The sequence below is a fragment of the Dromiciops gliroides genome, chromosome 6 (assembly GCF_019393635.1).
Source record: "Dromiciops gliroides isolate mDroGli1 chromosome 6, mDroGli1.pri, whole genome shotgun sequence".
Taxonomy (NCBI): Eukaryota; Metazoa; Chordata; class Mammalia; order Microbiotheria; family Microbiotheriidae; genus Dromiciops; species Dromiciops gliroides.
This window is the reverse complement of record NC_057866.1, coordinates 15860499-15874512: the sequence shown is the minus strand read 5'-3', so window position 1 is coordinate 15874512 and position 14014 is coordinate 15860499. Positions and strand designations below refer to the sequence as shown.

Here is a 14014-nt window from a genome sequence, read left to right as displayed (position 1 = left end):
AACTGGAAATGTAGGTTGGGGCCCAGGTATGAAAAATCTTTAAATGCCAAATGAAATTTCCTATTAGTTCCTGGAGGTAATGGGCAGCCACTGGAGTTTATTGAGAAGGGAAGTGATAGGCTCAAACAATTACTTTAGGAAAAGCGAATCAGTACCTATGTGATGGACAGGTTAAAGAAAGTAGATATTTGAGTCAGAAAGGCAAATTAGAAGAGTCTCAGTGAGAGTAGATGAGAATTTGGAACAGAGTGATGGCTATGTAGTCAGAGACAAGGGGACATTTAATTCCATTTATTTGGGATCATGTTGACATACAGGAACCTTTTGGAAGGAAAAGTGCAGGGAATGAGTAGAGATCTCAGAGGATGGTCTTCTTGGAAGTAAAATAGAAAAGAATATTACTCTACACACTAATATTTTAAATTATATTTTTCATCTTTTCTCTCTCCACCTCTACCTCTTCCCCAGTTGAGAATGAAAGAAAACAAAACCCCTGTTAGAAAAATGTATATTCAAGCCAACTAATCACTGAGTTGGCCAAGACCAAACTGAAGGTCTACAGAGCTGTTGTGCTGACTTCCTTGTTCTCTGCCTATAAAATCTAGACCATCTAGAAGTGCCATGCCAGGAAACTGGATCACTTCCATTTGAATTGTCATAGGAAGATTCTGAAGATGACCTGCAAGATAAGGTACCAGACATTGAGGTCCTCTCTTGAGCTAAACTGCCAAGCATTCAAACTCTCCTGCAGAGAGTACAGCTCTGATGGGCTGTCCACATAGCCCAAATGCCATATGTGTGTTTGACTAAAAGACTTTTATAGAGAGATTGCAAAAGGCCCACAACCAATGTTAGGGAGAAGCAGCAAAAGGATACCCTCAAGGTCTCTCTGAAGAACTGTAGTATCAATTGTGAGACATGGGAAATGCTGGCACAGAACCACCTCACATAGTGTGTCTGCATCAAAGACTAGATTATGGTTTAGATCTCTTCCAGGGTAAAGTCTATGATCCTAAGATTAAATATGTGAAAGGACTATAAGTGCCAGAACCACATGTACATAGTGAAAATTAATGGCTGAAGAGTCAATGACTATAATTAGTTCAATTCCAGGGTGGAAATTTCATGTAGTTTTAATGATCTGCTCTCCTTGGACTTAAGGCTTAGGGGAAGTATGAAGCTCTCATGTGAACTTAAAGATTCTCCCACCCTAGGGAGAACAGCATGGATTTTGGCCAAAGAAGAAGCGCTTTAGGGAGGTTTCCTACTCACTTATTCCCCATTCATTTCCAAGAGGGGCTGAGTGCACTGTCTTTGATTGTAGAATGAGTTCCTCCTGTTCCTCCACTGGGTTTCTGAATCAAGGAGCTCTTGGGACCTGGGAGCTGAAGGTGTTGTAGCCCCCTTCCAATTATCTGCATATTAGTGTATCAAAAACAACTAAATGAATAGATCCTGCCCATATTCTTGGGTGAATCATTCAACTTTTTTCTGGTTTTCAAAATAAGAAGGAAGCCTTTGCAGAGCTAGAAATCTGTCCCAGGGCAGCTAAGTGGCACAGTGGATAGAATGCTGGGTCTAGAGTCAGAAAACCCTGAGTTTCAAATCTGGCCTCAGATACTTACTAGCTATGTGACCCTGGGGAAGTCATTTTACCCTTTTGCCTTAGTTCCCTCATCTGTAAAATGAGCAGAAGAAAATGGCAAACTGCTCTAGTTCTTTGCCAAAAAATCCCAAACAAACAAATAATGTCGCAAAGGGTTTGACATGACTAAAATGACTGAACAACAAAACCACAAAATCTGTACTGGATAAACCATCTGTGGATCAATGAGAATTGGTATTAGTTACTATTGAGACTGACGCTAAGATTAGCTTTCCTTTCCTGATACTTAAAAGTACTAGCTACTTGATGGTATTTGTGTGTGTGTGTGTGTGTGTGTGTGTGTGTGTGTGTTGGTTATGGAGTGAGAAGATCTTTGTTCAAATATCAAATAAGCAGGAGATTCACAATGATCCACAATGCTTCACAATGACCTGTCTCTAAATATTCCTGACCTAGCCCTTAATTGGCTTATTTTCATAGCAATTGCACCAGTTTGCCACAGTAGTAAATTAGAGCCCAAACCCAATAATTAAGCAAAAGCATTTTCCAAATCAATAATTTAAGTACTCGGTCCAAAATAGAAGGGGATTTCACAATTCAATGTGCTGATTTGATCAGTGTGGAAGGTCAAAGAGATCCCTCAGTTCCAGAGTGAGGTTTTGGCAGGACCACTTTATCTAGTTTGTCCATCTTCCACATTATAACCTGACCTGTCTATGGGAGACATGGAAGAGAGAAGGCCCTCTTATCCAGTGAATCTATTTCTTTCAAGTTGGTTACCCATTGGCACCAAGATTACCACCGCAAGACAACATCCAATTTATCATTTAAATGATGTGGGAATTATATGCCTGTCATTATTTCTGATATACCACTTGCAACACTGGGAATTTAAATGATTTTTTCAGGGCCATATATCTAGCATTGTCAGAGGCAAGACTTGACCACATATTCATGTCTTTGAAACCAGCCCTCTGCTTTGTTGGCTTCTTATTTTTCATTTAAAGCTTTGGAAGCTTCTAACACTACACATGGTTCAAGAAATAACATGGCTGCACCAGAAGGGTTGAGTAATTGATGCTGCTGTTGCTTCTGGGTTCTACTTGTAGAAGGAGCTTCATTAAATGGGGACACTCTTCCTTTTTGCCTTTTCTTTTCCTTCTTTGCTTTGTTTACTGAGAAGAATTAGTTATGCCAGGGATGGGGAGACAGAAAGGACGAGGAGACATCAAAAGGAAATGCTTCTACCAAAGTCACAGAAGTAGAAAACAAACAGCTATGGAGGTGTAGTATAAAGCAGCATGGCATGGTCTTAGAGGTGCTGTACTTGGAGTCTGGAATATATGGGTTTGAATTCTACCTATGATACAACAGCCACGTGAGGCCAAATCCTTTACCCTCCCTCAGACTCAGTATCCTCAGCTGCAAAATGAGGAAGTTAGACTGGATGGTCTCCAAACTCCTAAACAAGGTTCCCATTGGTCCTATATAACTTGAAGTATGGAAGACCTGAGCTCAAATTCCATCTGTGCTACTTACTAGCCTATGGTTATTTTGTTGATGTTCAGTCATTTTCAGTTGTGTCTGCATCTTCATCACCTCATGTGGAGTTTTCTTGGCAAAGATACTGGAGCAGTCTGCGATTTCCTTCTCCAGCTCATGCTACAGATGAGGAAACTAAGGCCAACAGGGTTAAATGCCTTGCCCAGGGTCACACACACACAAACACACACACACACACACACAAACACACACCTACTGCAGGCAGGATTTGAACTCAGGAATATGAGTCTTCCTGACTCCAGGCCCAGCACTTTATTCTGTATACCACCTAGCTTTCCCAAGTCACTATCTTTCTGAGAATTACTTTCTCAGGGAACTGAATACTGGGAAACCAGGAAAATGCAGTTTTCCTGGGTTTCACCTGGCACAGACTTAGAGAACCCAGGGGCCCTTCAAGGCCACAAAGAGGCATCAGAGCACAATGCCCAAGGACGAAGTCCCCCTTAACCTTCCAATGACAAAATAACCACTTATTCCACTTACTGTATTGTATACAACTTAGCGAAGGGTCACATCCTACCTCCTGGCCGGGTTGTCTACTCCTAATTCCTAGCAGTAAGATGACAATGTGGTCCAGGGGGAAGAGTCCTGGATTGAGAATCAGAAAACCCAAGTTTAAATTCTGACTTGCCCATTTACTATCTGTGGGGCCATGGAGAAATTACTTACTATCTAAGGACCTCTGTGGTCTCTATGCTCTATGGCTTCTATGGTCCTTTTCAGGTGTAATTCTTTTATTTTTTTAAGGTTACTGCTGACTCTTCTGCTGACTCTTTCTTCATGCTTTTTTTTTTTTGGTGGGGCAATGGGGGTTAAGTGACTTGCCTAGGGTCACACAGCTAGTAAGTGTCAAGTGTCTGAGGCTGGATTTGAACTCAGGTACTCCTGAATCCAGGGCCGGTGCTTTATCCACTGTGCTATCTAGCCGCCCCCTCTTCATGCTTTTTTGAGAATGACTTTAATGTTTTCCAACTTTGGAAAACACAACAGAAGTCTCATGTAGACTCCCTAGGAATGATAAAAAGAAAATTTCCAAAGGTTCATGATCTATGGGCTGTGCCATTGACCATCACAATGATGGACCTTCCTAATTATGTTAGGAGAAAGTTTCTGAAAAGGGTCAATGAGAGAATAGCTTTCAGGCTGAGGAGACACTATCATTGCTATTGGGAGCTATAAGGCTGTGGGTCCTTGTCTGTTTCCTGCCTTAAATCTGCTCTTTCATCCCAGAGACCAGAAGTGGGGGAACAGAGTAGGACAATATTATCAGAGAGTTCTCAATGATGCCTGATTTTCTTTCTCCAATACTCTCTGGAACCCTGACTGGGGGGTTTCCCAGAACGATTCCCAAGAGAGGATATTGTTGCCAAGGAAAACTAAGCAAAGAAACAGATGATTTGGTTAAATATCTTCTTGGGGAGACCAAAGAGAGGTATGAGATGGATCCTGTGAGGGCAACGTAGTTCTTGTTCATAATGAGTAAAAAGTCTTCATGGGTGAAATCTGATGTAGAGTAAAAAGCATTGAATTTGGAGCCAGAGGACTTAGGTCTGAACATTGTTTCGGGTACTTATTAGTATGACAGAGAAAGTGTCTTCCCATTTCTGTGCTTTCATTTCTTCATCTGATAATGAGGGTGTTAGATTGTATTACATTTAGGGTCCTGTTCATATCTAAGTACTAATATCCTCAGCATGGGAAGGCTGGTCCATATATTACATCATGGTGTACACAATGAGGTGCACATTATATCATGTATGCAATGGGAGCGATCCAGCAGAAAAATTACTTTTAGTTGCTATGTACCATCAGGCTTCTACTGGAACAGCAGGTCTAGAATTAGACCATAGGTATCTTGCATAAAAGCTCAGTGTTGAAATCCTGTCTTGTATGTGTCACTGTAGGCAAGTCACATTTCTGACTCTCAGTTTCTGCTAAAGCTCCCTTTCTTTGACGAAGTATAAATCTCCAAAGTCTGGAATTTTTTTTTTCTTTAGGCAATGGGGGTTAAGTGACTTGCCCAGGGTCACACAGCCAGTAAGTGTCAAGTGTCTGAGGCCGGACCTGAACTCAGGCACTCCTGAATCCAGGGCCGGTGCTTTAACCACTGCGCCACCTAGCTGCCCCAAGTCTGGAATTTTTTAAAATCAAAAGCCAAAAGCAAATTAAAATAATATTAGTACAACTTATTTATTCTGTTCTCAATCTGGTTCTGGAATGGTGCCATCCAAAGTGAACATTTTTTTAAAATTAAAAATGAGTTTTCCTTTTCTATTTAAGATATATGGAACAATGGAATTAGGATGATTTTTAAAGCATAACTCTGGGCAGCTAGGTGGTACAGTGGATAAAGTGCCAGCTCTGGATTCAGTAGAACCAGAGTTCAAATCTGGACTCAGACACTTGACTCTTAGTAGCTGTGTGAACCTGGGCAAGTCACTTAACCCCAATTGCCTCAAAAAAAGAGCATAATTCAGGGGGCAGCTAGGTGGAGTAGTGGATAAATCACCAGCCCTGGATTCAGGAGTATCTGAGTTCAAATGCGGCCTCAAACATTTGACACTTACTAGCTGTGTTACCCTGGGCAAGTCACTTAACCTTCATTGCCCCCAAAACAAAAACATAAACAAAACAACAAAAAGAGCGTAATTCACCCACTGAATCTCTTGTCCCACACATAGAAAGAAAAGATCTCAGTCCTGATGACCAATAAATGCTGATCAATTGATTGCTTATATTTCTTTAGTGAGTTGCAGTTTACAAATCACTTTCATAATAGCAACAGATGTAGGCCAATCATGGTCAGATACTTTAAAGTTGAGCATATTGAGACAGAGAGGTAAAAAGACCTTTTTTAAGGTCGCATAGCAATTAAGTGATAAACAAGACTTAAAACAATCCAATTCAATCCAACCAATGCATGTTATCACCTATATGGGGCAAGAAAGCAAGAGAAAAATGAAACAGCTTTGACCTTAAAGAAACGGACATTCTATAAGGCAATATGATACGTCAATAGGTAAGTGAATACAACCTATGTGCAAAGTCATTTCAAGAGGCAAGGAAAAATGGGGTGACCTGAAAAATCTCTATGTAGAAGGGAGCACTTGAGGGGAAGGAAAGGGAAAAACATTTATACAGCACCTACTACATCCCAGGCACCGGGATAAGCGATGAGGATGCAAATGCAAACAAAAGACAGTCCCTGGTCTCCAGGCTTTTCCTTTCTAATAGGGAAAAATAACACCAAAAAAAAAAAGAAGAAGAAGAAAAAAGGGAGGTAAAGGCGGAGGAAGAAAAGTATCTGGAGTGGTGGCATGGTTCTGAAGCCTAGAAAGTCAGCCATGGGGCCTTGAGAAGAATGAAAGCAAGTCAGCCTGGGCCCAAGCCACCCAATGGAGATTCCCAGAAGAACTCACCAATGGGAAAAGTGGATCAGACTTTACATAGGAAAATCCCAGGGCGAGCAGGCCACAGGCATGCTCGGCTGTTCTAGCCCGAGGAAGTCCCAGAATGAGTCAGAGGTAGAGAAGGCATGGTTTTGAAGTCCAGATTTGGGGACAGGACCAGGAGGAAGACGGAGGAGATGAGAAAACTAGGGTCACAAAATTGAAGGGGCTTATCCATGGCAACACATTTAATGAGTGTCAGAGGGACAGTCTGACAAGTCTCGGGGCCAAGTCTCCTGCAAGTTGTTTCTGCATCTGCAAAATGAGGACAATATTTGTTTCATTATGATACCTCTCCCATAGGGCCATTGTGATGCTCTCATGAGATCATATATTTACAGCACTCCCTAGGTATTCCAAAGCTTCTTACACTTGTGTGGTGTGGGCTCTTCTAATTAACACTCATAAATCTGCAATCCTTCTGCATTTCTTCACACTAAAGGTGAACATTTAATCATCAGTTATATAACATTGGTGAAAATGAACAATTTACTTAAAATAGAAAATCAGGAAAACACATTCATAACCTCTATTCCCAGTGCCCATGTCCGAAGCCAAACTACCTCCCAACTCTCCTAGGCTAGAAAAGTGTTCATCTGGCCCAATCCTAGCCGTCCAATGAAGCTGGAAGCCCAGCTCTCCATCTATGGAAACTAGAGGCATCGGGAGAAATTTCTATCAATCAATGTGCCCAATTAATCATCGAGCATTGACTAAGACCTACTGTGGGCTGCACTGTTCTAGAATCTGGGGAAACAAAAGGGAAAGATGAATTAATCACCCTCAAGGAGCTTATGGTCTATAAGTGGGAACAAAATGCACACACATATAATATACACCAATATGTAACACAAGATAATTTTATAAATATGGTGACTGAAGCCTCAAGAGATTACATGAAGACCCAGGCTAAACTGATTTGAAAAATGGCTATAAAATAGCCTTAAAAGGGGTTATCTGGGGCGGCTAGGTGGAGCAGTGGATAAAGTACCAGCCCTGGATTCAGGAGCACCTGAGTTCAAATCTGGCCTTAGATACTTGACACTTACTAGCTGTGTGACCCTGAGCAAGTCACTTAACCCTCATTGCCCTGCAAAAAACAAAGACAAACAAACAAAAAGGTATACCTCTTGTGTGGGCTCACACATTATAGGACCTTAGGATCAAAGAATCTAAGTGACCATTCCCTTCATTGAAGCTGATAAAACTTAAATGTTTTGCTGAAGATCACAAAGCTAGCAAGGGGCAAATCCAGGATTCTAAACAGGGTCTGTTAATTCCACATGCAATGGATTTTCTACCTTCCTAATGTTACCTTGTTTCTACAGAAACAAAAAGAAGGTTTTTATTAGCTAGTGACCTAGGGAGGGGCAGTGGAACCAAAGCAGGCCTTAAGCTGGAGCTGGTGGAATGGACCAGAGCAGGTCCTAGGGACCAGGTGTACAGCCCATATGGAAGCAGAATTGGAGAGAATAGAAGGGAGTGTGTACTGCTTGACATCTGTACAGTTAGAACAGATTAAGGCAAGACTGTTCAAGTGATTTGTCCTCATTATAAGTAGTTTGCATCCCGGAATTCCTTCACATTGAAATAGAGTTTACACACAACACTGTCCATCTGAATGGGCTGATCTAGACTGAATAGGGTGAGAACCAAGAGGTACTGCAAGAGAAGAAATAGAGAGAAGGGAAGGGGAATGTAATATTTGATAAATATGTTCCCTGATTTTTATCCGGAGGGTGATGACCAGAGCTGTAACTAGGGTAGGGTAACTGAGCTCTTGTCCTAGGGTGCCAAAATTTAAAAAGGAAAAAAAATGAAAAGATGATGACATTTTAAAATTTGTTCCATTTACATGTTAACACTTCCCTCCTCTAGTAGCACAGAAACCACCAAGCTAAGCACTTACTGACAAGAATAGTTAATCAAGACAGGGACCTCCCTGATGGTGTACATTGTTAATAATCCCCATATGTGAGCTATTGTCATCACTAATTCCTTCTTTTCAAATGAATTACTTCTTCCATTATTTTATTTTTAAAGTAATGGAGGAAAAACATTTGTTAAGTGCTGCAGATACAAAAAGAAAATGAGATGGTCACAAGGCACTCAGAGCCTAATAAGGAGACATGACACATATGGCGGGGTTCAGCTTCAGGGTGGATAGGAAAATAGAAAAGTCCTCAAAGTTCATCAGTAAAGTGAATGGTAAGGCATAGGCATCCTTAGGGTAAATGAACAGGTTGATGACAGTGCCTGGGGATATGGAAGGCATTGTGGTAGCACAGTTGGTAAGGTCTGTGTCCTGATAATTTTGATACCTCTACCCAATTTAATCAGCATTTATTCAATTAATTGTGATTTGGTGAATATCAGTGATTTAAGAAAGTGATTAAGTTTGAATTAGTTATGCTAGTTAATACGGTTAGGGTAAGAGTCATGATTAATCTACTATGTATTAATAGCAATGTCCATGTATTGATTATACTGCTTAAATGATTTTTATGTTGACCAGTGTTAAGATAGAGACCCCCACCTCTCACTCCACTAATGTCCCTGCTAGTTGTAATGTGTAGAAAATCACAGCTTCCTGTTTGCCATGTACCAGATGGTTGTAACAAACACTGAAAAGTCCCAAGAACTTTGTTACTAGGCCACTAACTAAACAGTGAAAAGTTCTGGACCTTGACAGCCTGCTTACTGAACATACAAGAAGACAGCTTCTCATTGTTACCTCTTGTTACCTAGTCACTGATTAAGCAAGCAGGTGACTGGAGTACATTATCATTAACCAAAGATGGAGTTCCACTTCTTCCCCTTGATTGATCATGTAATTTTCCAATCAAAATAATTGTACCACTCCATTCTATTTTTAGCATTTCCTCATTGTCCATAAATATACTTGGGCCTTGGACAGAAGGGGTCCTCAACTACAGAAGAGAATTTCGGATCCAATTTCTTGGGAACAACCAGTTTCCCTAATAAATTGAAACTGCTCAGAGTTCTCATGGCTCAGTGATCTTTTATTCCAGATTGGAATTTTGGGGTCATGCCTGGTGCACCTCCATCCTACCAAAAGTTTGTAGTTAGTTACTCCCAGCTTGTCTAAAGAGTATGAGTAGCCATCTTTACTGCTTAGTGTGGGGTTGGGGTGGAAACTGGAGAGGTCTGGCCCACTTTCATTGAGAATCAGGAAATATGTCTAAGAGGCTGAGTGGAGCAATTCCCTCTTGCAAGGGTAAGGTTGGGGAAGAGGCAGTCAGCATCCCTCCAAACTACGGTAATAGGAAGGGGACGTTGGCAGAAAGGTTTGGGGGGAAGAAATCCTGATAAGGACTGTTTCCTCCTACCCACCCCAGATGAGGTCTGAACTACTTAGACTGGTGAGAAGGGAGGAGAACTGGGAAGATGGCCTTTCTTTTAATTTATTTAATATTAATTTTTAACAATTACAACATTATTATTATTAAAACAATTTCTATCCTACTAATTTATGAATTTATGCCTCTCCTACCTAACAAGTCAGTCTTTCTAACAAAAATTAAGAAAAAAAAGAAAAAAAATATTTCGTAAAAGGAACAAGACATAATTGGATCTGAGAATACATTGTGGAGGGAGAGAGGGCCCTCTCTTTCTTTCCTCTCCAGATATAAATAACTCCATTCTTAAACATCCCTTAAAATGAGCAGTAAATCCAACTTCCTCTTGTGTTTATGTTTCTGCTCCTCCCTATTTTCTTGCTAAATTATCCATACTGCAAAAACAAATTCCTTTGTTCTTATGATAGGTTAGTAAGTTTTTATCCTCTCTCCAAGGCCACCTACAACCTGACTAAGATGGACTTTGCTTCATATTTTTATACTTCTTACATTCTATATGTATTGGCAGGAAATTACTTGTGTTTGAAGTTCACTTGGCCAACAGCAGAATAGTCAATCAATCTCTCACTGCTATGGTTTATTATAACCATACATCATTTCTACCTGGACTTCACCCAAATTGCATATAAACTATGGCTTTTTTACATATATATATATATATATATATATATATATATATATATATATATATATATGTCTATGTATATATAGAGATATACACACACATACATGTGCATATATATACACATATGTATGTGTGTATGTCTATATGTGTATGTTTATGTGTATACACACACACACACACAGTCCTTCACCCCTACAAACAAGGAAAGGAGATTCATTTTCTCATTTAAAGGTGAGAAAGAGACTCGGTCATTATCATCTCAAAGATTTCGGTTTTGTTTTTTTTAAATCTTTTTCCTTCCATTAGCGGTTATGCATGTGTATATTCTTTTCCTAATTCTGCTCACTTCATTCGACATCATTTAACTTGTCCTTCCATGCTTCTCTGAATTCTACAGTCATTATTTCCTTCAGCACAATAATATATTTCAATCATTGATGTACCATAACCTATTTAGCGATTCCATAATCAATGGGGATTTCTTTTGAATTCTTGTTTTTGCTGAAATATAATTATATAGAGAAGGTCCTGATTGTTCTTTTTATTTCTTCTCTCTTTGTCATGGCTTTGCTTTGTTTATTTGTGTCCTGATTTCATTTTCCTCTCTCATCATTTTAATCGGGGTAGTTAAGTGTTTATCAACAATCTTTTCAACAGACCAAATTGAGTTTTATTTATAATTTCTATAATTTTTTTGTTTTCTTTTTTATCATTTTCTTTTCTAATTTTAAAGATTTTCCCTTCATTCTAATTTTTACTTTATTTCAATTTGGGGTTTATTTTCTAATTTTTAAATTATATATTCAACTCATACATATTTTTTTCCATTTTGTTATTTGCCCTGAAGATACATTTTCCCCCTCCTAAGACTACTTTACCTCTATCCCAGAAACTTTGGTATGTTATCTCATTGTTATCATTCTCTTCCATTTAATTATTAATTGTTTCCATGATTAATTCTTTTATCATTCATTATTCATAATGTCATTATTAATTCTTCATTTAGAGCTGTTTCTTTTTCTTTCCCCCATTATTACTCACTATTTTATTACATTATGCTTTGTAAAGGATATTTAGTATTTCTGCTTTTTTACATTTATTTTACATTTATACATTTATAATATCTGTGTTGTAGCATATGATCTGCTTATGGAAATGCACTATATGGTGCTAAAATGCATATATTATTTATTGTTCCCTTCCATAAGGCACCATAGGTCTGTCAGCTTAATTGTTCTGTTCTATATTTTCCTTTTTGCTTACCTTTCTTTTTCCATTTATTGATTGATTGATTGCTGAGGCATGGGAAAGCTCTTAGCTTAAAAAGGTCAATGCCTTCCACTGCATCCAGGGTCATCTTCAGTTGTCCTGATATATATCTTGCCACTAGACCCAGATGGCTCTAGATGAGTGAAACTGATGACTTTGCATAGCCCTCCTTCACTTAAATCCAATTCGCTGGAAGTCATGATATCACCTCTTGATGTCAGGGTCCTCCTTGAGAACAAAGGACAAACAACAACAATCTTTTCTCTAAATTTGTCCAGCTATGAGATAGTAAGATTAATGTAATGATTGTGATGCTTTGTCTCCTTTTATTTCAGTGAATTTCTCCTTAATAAATTCACATACTATGTCATTTGGCAGATATTCATTTGGTACTGCTATCAGTTCACTATCTATGGTTTCTTTAAACAATTTAGTTTTATTTTTTATCTCTCTTGATATTGTCAGTTTTTATTTTTATTTTATCTAATACCATGATTGTAACTCCTACTTTTTCTAGGTTCATCTCACATATAGTAAAGTTACTCTTAAGAAGTAAATGTTATTTCTGTCTGTAATTTTAAATTATATGTGTCTTTATTTTTAAGATGGATTTCTTATATGCAACAGATGACTGGGTTTTGTTTTCTTAACCATTTTCACTCCTGTAATTTATCAAAATGCTTAAGCCATTTACATTTAAAGTTGTAACATTTTAGATTGTTCCTTCACAAATTTGCATGTCATCCTTGCACAGGGGCCATGCTGATCTTCTTTGTATTGTTCCAATTTTAATATACATGCTGCTGAATCGAGCACTAGTTTGTTTCTTTAGAGAGATTTTTTTTCTACCTTGCAAACTTAAATATTAGACCCAATCCATTTGTAATTTTTTTTCCTGAATTTTGTTTTTCTTTTTTTGGTCTATTTTTTTGAAACTGCTTCTTGTTCCATTATCTCTGAGTGGTCCACAAAAGAGGTATTAAACATAAAGATTCAGGCCTGGTGTATTAAATTAGAAAATATTTAACAAATTAAGTAAAAATGACAAAACATAAATAACATTAATCTGTGGTTTTCTAAGTCAATATGCAGACTACAGTCATCTTTTGTATGATTTAGTGACCCTCATTTCTATTTGAGTTTGACATCACTGATCCACAGGATTATGTTTTTCATTAAATAATATTGGTTCATTGTCATTCATATTAGAATATTCAAAGGACTTTGGTTTAAATGAGTTTTAATTCATTCTTTCTATTTTTAAGCAACCTTTTGGTTGTTTTCACTGTTGGGGTTCTAGGGGTTTATAACTTATCACTCGTGCTTTGGACTCTCTTCCCTTTTCATTGATTCAGCCCTGAGTCTGGACTGCTGAATGGCACCAGTTTCTTTGGATTAGCTGATAGGGAGGTCAGTGGACCTAGTTTTCTACCCCATGAAACTAGAGGGAGTTCAAGGCAGTGCTGGATGCAGCTCTATTTCCCAAAACCCTTTCAATAAGATCTGCTGCTTTGCTCCCCTCTGCTCCTCTGATCACCACGGATAGCACGTCTTTTCTACTGCTTTAATTCTTTTTACTATTCTCCTCCTTTTCTACCTATGGCTAAATAGAATTGATGTCTGACGTTTCTGTGGGGGTCGGGAAGGAGATTCCAGCAGAGTCATTGCCATGGCATTTCAGTCCCCGAGTCATAAGCCTTAGAACATGCTTATGCTCATGGACACATGGAGTCATTTGGGGGCAGAGAGATCCAGAGCCAACCAATGAAACTTTTGTCTTTTTTGGAGTTTGAGTTTGGGTTTTGTCTTCATGTTTTGTTTTCCTGGCCATTAGCCTTTGTGTTCTCTTGCTATAATTTTGTAAAGTTCCTTCAGGGAGAGTGGAAGAACTTAGAAATCACTTCTTTTGCCACACATAACCAAAAAGCATTTATGTATAGTGGAAGAAAGACTGGATTGGGAATTCTGACACCTGGGTTTGTGTCCCAGATCTGCCACTAAGTAGCCATGTGATCATTGTCTTTTTTCTTTTCCTACTTGGAATCCCAAGAATTTAAGATAAGAGTTTTCCAGACTACACATTACATTGCTTTGAAATGATTTGGTTGCTATGGGACAAGGG

At 38.7% G+C, this 14014-nt stretch overlaps 1 non-coding gene across 1 annotated transcript; it reads right to left on the bottom strand.

Moving 5' to 3' along the window:
• Window positions 1–12598: 12598 nt before the first annotated feature.
• Window positions 12599–12708, bottom strand: LOC122733090. Its single transcript, XR_006353696.1, has one exon. It is a non-coding gene; the product is annotated as a U6 spliceosomal RNA (small nuclear RNA).
• Between the last annotated feature and the right edge of the window lie 1306 nt (window positions 12709–14014).